Source organism: Oncorhynchus clarkii, chromosome 9 (genome assembly GCF_045791955.1).
Source record: "Oncorhynchus clarkii lewisi isolate Uvic-CL-2024 chromosome 9, UVic_Ocla_1.0, whole genome shotgun sequence".
Lineage (NCBI taxonomy): Eukaryota > Metazoa > Chordata > Actinopteri > Salmoniformes > Salmonidae > Oncorhynchus > Oncorhynchus clarkii.
In genome coordinates, this window is record NC_092155.1 from 74,260,207 (window position 1) to 74,268,165 (window position 7,959).

Below are 7,959 nucleotides of genomic sequence, written 5' to 3' on the forward strand. Positions count from 1 at the left end.
GAAAAGAGATCTATTCTCCATGGTCTCAATATCTCTTTTTCCCCAACTCACATTGTCTCTTTGCTCTGTTTTGACCTGTATTTCTGGCATGTTCCACAGGCTCTGACTGTCTGCTCTATGTCTGCGTTCATCTTGGGTCAAAATAACACTGCTTCTGTACGTCTTTTTTTTTGGGGGGGGGGGGGGGGGGTCAGCATGTTTTTCTGTAGCACACTTCTTGAACCCTTAGACATAATTCCATCCAGTACAGATATCTCATTCCTGTATTGACCATAAGGGTAGAGTATAGCTTGTACAGACCACCTACACGTTATGGCTTCAATCACCTTTAACAAACATTTATCTTCTGCGGCAGTACGTGAAATAACAGTCCACACTTCATCCGCGACTGTGCAACTCTTTCTGATAAGGTTTTACATGTACGGTCTTGTCCTGCTCGTATATCCGGTTTGGTTGTGACCTTTCAAAAACTCTGGATAAATGTGTCTGCCACTAACACATTTTTTCCCCCTGGTCTGTACTCGAGTTGCAAGTCATATTTCAGAAGTTTTGGAAACAGTCTCTGTAGCCTTGGTGGTGTGAATGTTAGACATTTCTTTGCAATAGTAACCAAAGGTTTCTGATCTGTTTCGGGCCCACATTGTTTTTACCATAGATAAACACATGGAGTTTCCTCACATGCATATGACAGTGCCAATGTCTCTTTCTCAATCTGAGCATAATTACACTCAGAAGTTGCCAGAGCACTGGAGGCATTTGCTATTGGGAGCGCCATCTAGTGCCATACTGCTGTAACAACACTGCACCTAAACCTGCTTTTAGAGGCTTCTGATGAGATTTTCATCATTGAACCTCTGTACTGGAGCGTGCATGATTAATGCCTTGAGCTGCTCCAACTCTTCCTGGGGATTACTGTTCCAACACCACTCTGTAGTTTTTACACAGTACACTTCTCATCTGACTCGTTGTTAAGCGGGGCGACACCGGGGGAACCCAAGAGCAGACAGAACAGGGTAAACAGATCCTGAGGAGAATCCAAGATAGTGGTGATGAGTAAAATCCAGAGTAGTTGGGTGGTGAGATGTGGAACAGGAGACAGAGACAGAGCGGTAACTGCAATTATAGGATAACGGTGTCAGGCAGGGAAACAGGCACAGCAGCGTAACAGGATCTTGAATAATCATAAATAGCTAGATTATGAACTGACTGAGCAGAGATTACGATCTGGCAGAGTGGAAGTGGCAGGACTGAGTATTTGTTAGAGGTCTTGATTATGGAACGAGTTGCAGCTGGAAGGGATTTGCTCTGACTCTTGCACACCTGTCTCCAACCACACAATCACACAGAGATGGAGGAAGAGAGATAGTGAGAGTGTGTGTACTGGGGGAGTAACTGCAGGTTAAGAATACACCGGATGACCACCAGAGGGCGTAGCAGGAGCAGATGTGGTACAAATTTGCCCACATAGTTAACCATACTTACTAAGAACCTTCGTACACCCTCTTGATCGGTAGGCGGTGGCATGTTCGTGATGGCAGTCACTTAGCTCTGGTCTATCTGAACATCTTCACATGTTCGTTTTTCACCCAAGAAGGTTATTTCTGTATTTCTGAATTCCCGTTTGTCTGCGTTTAGGTTTCGCCCATTAGCTCTGGCCAGATCAAGTGCTGCTTTCAACGTTGTGTTGTGCTCTGACCCCGACTTACCCAGTTGCGGCCCACTTTTTGGAAGCAAACCACTCGATTTCGTCTCTGCGTTATATTGGCATCGAACATGTCACCCTCCCTAGGAGAGGGGGTGACCTTGATGATTTATTGTTAAAACGAGAGGCTGCCTGGATCTTTAATTTAAAGACCCTCGCTCCCTTCGGTCTCAACGTAGACTTTGATCTGAAGCCATTCTTGTGATTATTGTGACTTTGCCATTGTAATTGTTTGTAAGCTAGTGTAGTCTAAAATGAATCTATGATCGTATGCTATCCATTTGTTTTTTTGTATGCTGTTCTTTGTATGCCATTTTAATATTTGAGCATTAACCAATGATATTAGGCCATACTTGGTCATTTTTACAGACACCTGTGTGTGTCTTTTGACACTATATAAACGAGTCATCCCGCAGTGTTTGTGACTGTACCCTGATGAAGACAGCTTGCCTGTCCAAACGTTGGACATTTACATTTTTGCATCTGAGCTCCTAGAGTGAACGGCTTTCCTTTGTTTTCAAGTTTTCTGACCCCATAATACCACCACATCAATGGACACTGTGGTGCCTGGCACACTCTCAGATATCTGTCGGACTGGCCTATGAAAGACTTCTGGTAATGAATTGAGAACAAACTGGAGCCTTTTAAATGAGTACCTACAAAAAAAAAGTATTTGAAAGTACAAATCCTTGACCTCTCTTTGTCTAGACTGATCTGCCAAACCCCTGAGGAGGCGTCTAGCTTTGAGAAGTATTGAGCCCCTAATATGTCCCCGAATATCTCCCTGTCACACCTGCTCCCGCTCCCCCACTCTGGCGCACGAGGGCACCAGACTGGCCCATCATTACGCACACCTGTCACCATCATTACGCGTATCAGTGCTTCATGGGACTCACCTGGACTCTATTACCTTATAGATTGCCTCCCCTATATCTGTCACTTCCTCAGTTTCTTCCCTGTTTCTGCATTAATGTTGTTTTGTTTCCCCTGTCCAGACGCAGTCCTTGTTTTGTTTAATGTCGGTTATTTATTAAATATTCACTCCCTCTACTTGCTTCTCATCTCCCAGCGTCTGTCCTCACAGAATGCAGACTCCGATATTGGAGGTATCAGGGAGTTTTTTTGTTGGGGTTGGTGACGTCGGGTCCGGGTGTCGCTGCCGAAGGAACCGGGGATGCCTCAGCTGGGTCGTCGGGCTTCCATGCCTTAGCTGTCGGGCTTCCATGCCTTAGCTGATTTTCTTGCCTCGGTTGGCTCGGCAGGCTCCCATGCCACGTTATGCCTCAGCTGGCTCGTCAGGCTCCCACGCCCCAGCCGGCACCTCAGGCTCCCATGCCTCAGTCGGCTCGTCAGGCTCCCATGCCACGTTATGCCCCAGCCGGCTCGTCAGGCTCCCATGCCCCAGCCGGCTCGTCAGGCTCCCATGCCTCAGTCAACTCATCAGGCTCCCATGCCTCAGTCGGCTCGCCAGGCTCCCACACGTCAGGCTCCAACGCTTCAGCCGGCTCGTCAGGCTTCCACGCTTCAGCCGGCTTGTTGGGTTTCCACGCCTTAGCCTGCCCGTCAGGGGGTGAGGTACTGCTCCCGCTCCCCCTCTCTGCCGCTCGATGGCGCCAGGTGGCCCATCATTACGCATACCTGTCACCATCATTACGCGTATCAGTGCTTCATGGGACTCACCTGGACTCTATTACCTTATAGATTGCCTCCCCTATATCTGTCACTTCCTCAGTTTCTTCACTGTGTCTGCATTAATGTTGTTTTGTTTCACCTGTCCAAACGCTGTCCTTTTTTGTTTCCTGTCGGTTATTTATTAAATATTCACTTCCTGTACTTCTGTCCTCACATTCCCCACTGGTAGGCAGCTGAAAGTGTTCGCTTTTTACATACTTGTTTAGTTCTGTTAGCTCGCTCAGACTGTGTATGGATCCGTCTTCCTTCTCAACTATTACTAGTGAGTGGATCCATTCAGTAGGCTCATCTACTGGCCTCTAGCCTCAGTAGATCTGCTTTTAGCTTGTCTCTTAGTGATAATGGGACCTTTCTAGGTACATGGATCACTGGTCTATGTGGATGCTCTAACTCCATGTTGTTCTGCACCTTGAGTTTTCCTCTTCCCTGGAAAACATCAGCATATGCATCCCAACATTAGTCATTTCAGCATATGAACCTGTTTTACTAGACCCAGTAAGTTACATGACTTTAACCCAAAGATGGCTGTTTATTTCTCTCTTTACTATGACAAACGAAACCTTGTGAGATCATCTCCCTCCAGCACCAATGTTCATGTCCCTGAAGCGGCAATTGCTTCACCACTGTAATCTTCCAGTCTTCTCCTTTGTTTTGTGTTCACCACTGGTTTTACCTGAAACCGTAACAATTCAGTCTCTGGAACGATGTTGACCTGTGATCCAGGGTCACGTTTGAACACAATGTCAGGTCCATTAATCTGGTAGGTAGCAGTCCAGTCCTCCTCTGGTCCTGTAGGTGTGACTGGTCCATTAGTCTGGTAGGTAGCAGTCCAGTCCTCATCTGGTCCTGTAGGTGTGACTGGTCCATTAGTCTTGTAGGTAGCAGTCCAGTCCTCCTCTGGTCCTATAGGTGTGACTGGTCCATTAGTCTTGTAGGTAGCAGTTCAGTCCTCCTCTGGTCCTGTAGGTGTGACTGGTCCATTAGTCTGGTAGGTAGCAGTCCAGTCCTCCTCTGGTCCTGTAGGTGTGACAGGTCCATTAGTCTGGTAGGTAGCAGTCCAGTCCTCCTCTGGTCCTGCAAGTGTGACAGGTCCATTAGTCTGGTAGGTAGCAGTCCAGTCCTCATCTGGTCCTGTAGGTGTGACTGGTCAATTAGTCTTGTAGGTAGCAGTCCAGTCCTCCTCTGGTCCTGTAGGTGTGACTGGTCCATTAGTCTTGTAGGTAGCAGTCCAGTCCTCCTCTGGTCCTGTAGGTGTGACTGGTCCATTAGTCTGGTAGGTAGCAGCCCAGTCCTCCTCTGGTCCTGTAGGTGTGACAGGTCCATTAGTCTGGTAGGTAGCAGTCCAGTCCTTCTCTGGTCCTGTAGGTGTGTCTGGTCCATTAGTCTGGTAGGTAGCAGTCCAGTCCTCCTCTGGTCCTGCAGGTGTGATTGCTCCCACAAAGAGGTCACCCAAAGCACCCTCACCGTACAGTGTACTGTATTTTGCTGTCTCCGCAGCCTGCATTTGGTTATTCATGCCACAGTTGTGACACTCTTTTATAGATGCTGGGCACTGGAGAGGTCTGTGCTGTCCTCCGTAGTCGCCGCACGAGCGCTGGTCCCCTGAAGTGCGCTGACGGCTGCTGTCGGCTCTGTCCTTTGAAGTCGTTTAGCTCTTCCTTTTTTATTATGCTTTTTTATTATGCTGCAGCGAGCTGAAAAGACTAGCAACCCAGGGATGTGTGTGCTTTGGGGACCTTTAACCACATGTGACTGGCAGAATGGGTGTTGTATGTGGACGATGAGGGCTGTAGTAGATCTCTCAGATAGGGGGGAGTGAGGCCTAAGAGGGATTTAGAAATAAGGATCAACCAGTGGGTCTTGCAGCGGGTATACAGAGATGACCAGTTTACAGAAGAGTATGGAGTACAGTGATGTGTCCCTCTAGGATATGTGGGATGCTAGCGTCTCACCTGGCCAAAAGCCAGGGAAATTGCAGAGCGCCAAATTCAAATAAATTACTATAAAAATCAGACTTTCATTAAATCACACATGTAAGATAGCAAATTAAAGCTACACTTGTTGTGAATCCAGCCAACATGTCAGATTTCAAAAAGGCTTTTCGGTGAAAGCAAACTATGCTATTATCTGAGGATAGCACCTCCGTAAACAAAGAGAGATAAGCATATTTCAACCCTGCAGGCGTGACACTAAACGCAGAAATAAAAATATAAATCATGCCTTACCTTTGACGAGCGTCTTTTGTTGGCACTCCAATATGTCCCATAAACATCACAAATGGTCCTTTTGTTCGATTAATTCCGTCATTATATATCCAAAATGTCCATTTATTTGGCGCGTTTGATCCAGAATAACATCGGTTCCAACTTGCGCAACGTGACTACAAAATATCTGTTACCTGTAAACTTTGCCAAAACATTTGAAACTACTTTTGTAATACAACTTAAGTTTTTTTAACGTAAATAATCAATAAATTGAAGACGGGATGATCTGTGTTCAAAACAAGAGGAAAACAAACTGTAGCTAGCTTTCTGTTCACGCGCCTCTATCTATCAGTACACTTCAAGTAACCCTCGTTCAATATGGCCGTACTTCTTCATTACACAAAGGAAAAACCTCAACCAGTTTCTAAAGACTGTTGACATCCAGTGGAAGTGATAGGAACTGCAAGAAGGTCCCTTAGAAATCTGAATTCCCAATGAAAAGAGAGTGACCTCAAAATACTACCCCCTGTCACCAAGAAGTTGTTTAAGGAGCATCGGTGACAAATCTGATGGCCGAATGGTAAAGAACGAATCAAATTAATTTGTATTTGTCACATACACATGGTTAGCAGATGTTAATGAGAGTGTATCAAAATGCTTGTGCTTCTAGTTCCGACCATGCAGTAATATCTAACAAGTAATCCAACAATTTCCAACAATTTCACAACAACTACCTTATACACACATGTGTAAAGGAATGAATAAGAATATGTACATAAAAATATATGGATGAGCGATGGCCGAACGGCACAGGCAAGATGCAGTTGATGGTATAGAGTACATATGAGATGAGTTGTGTAGGGCATGTAAATATCATTCACAGTTGCGTTGTTCAAAGTGGCTAGCGATACATTTATTACATCCAATTTTCTATTATTAAAGTGGCTAGAGATGAGTCAGTGTGTTGGCAGCAGCCACTCAATGTTAGTGATGGCTGTTTAACAGTCTGATGGCCTTGAGATAGAAGCTGTTTTGTCTCTCTGTCCCAGCTTTGATGCACCTGTACTGACCTCGCCTTCTGGATGATAGCGGGGTGAACAGGCAGTGACTCGGGTGGTTGTTGTCCTTGATTATATTTTTGGCCTTCCTGTGACATCGGGTGGTGTAGGTGTCCTGGAGGGCAGGTAGTTTGCCCCCGGTGATGCGTTGTGCAGACCTCACTACCCTCTGGAGAGCCTTATGGTTGTGGGCGGAGCAGTTGCCGTACCAGGCGGTGAACATCTAGCCGCTCGAGAGCACCCTTACCTACCGATCTATTACGTCTTCATAATCTAGCATGGGTAGGATGGTCATCTGAATCAACACAAATCAAACTTTATTTTTCACATGCGCCAAATACAACAAGTTCCCACAAATAAATGGTTACTTTACAAGCCCTTAGCAGTGCAGTTCAAGAAGAGTTCAGAAAAGATTTACTAAATAAACTAAAGTAAAAAAATATTAAAAGTAACACAACAACATAACAGTAACGAGGCTGTATTACAGAGGGAACCGGTACCGAGTCAGTGTGCAGGGGTACAGGTTAGAGGTCATTTGTACATGTAGGTAGGGGTAAAGTGACTATGCATAAATAATAAACAGCGAGTAGCAGCAGTGTACATGTAGGTAAATGGAGGAAGTGGGTCGTTGTAAATAGTCCAGTGGCCATTTGATTAATTGTTCAGCAGTCTTATGGCTTGGGGGTAGAAGCTGATAAGGAGTCTTTTGGTCCTAGAATTGGCACTCCGGTACCGCTTGCCGTGCGGTAGCAGAGAAAAAGGTATTTGACTTGGGTGACTGGAGTCTCTGACATCTTTTAGGGCCTTCCTCTGACATCGCCTGGTATGTAGGTCCTGGATGTCAGGAAGCTTGGCCCCAGTGATGTACAGAGCCGTACGCATTACCCTCTGTAACGCCTTACGGTCGGATGCAGAACAGAACTTTTTGAGAATATTGGGACCCATGCCAAATCTTTTCAGTCTTCTGAGGAGGAAAGGTTTTGTCATTCCCTCTTCACGACTGTCTTGGTGTGTTTGGACCATGATAGATCGCTGGTGATGTGGACACCAGGGAACTTGAAACTCTCGACTGGCTCCGCTCCAGCCCCATTGATGTTAATGGGGATGTGTTCGGCCCGCCTTTCCCCATAGTCCACGATCAGCTCCTTTGTCCTTCTCACATTGAGGGAGAGGTTGTTGTCCTGACACCACACTGCCAGTTTCGTGGGTGAACAGGGAGTATAGGAGGGGACTAAGTACACACCCCTGATGGGCCCCGGTGTTGAGGATCAGCGTGGAAGATGCGTTGTTGACTACCCTTACC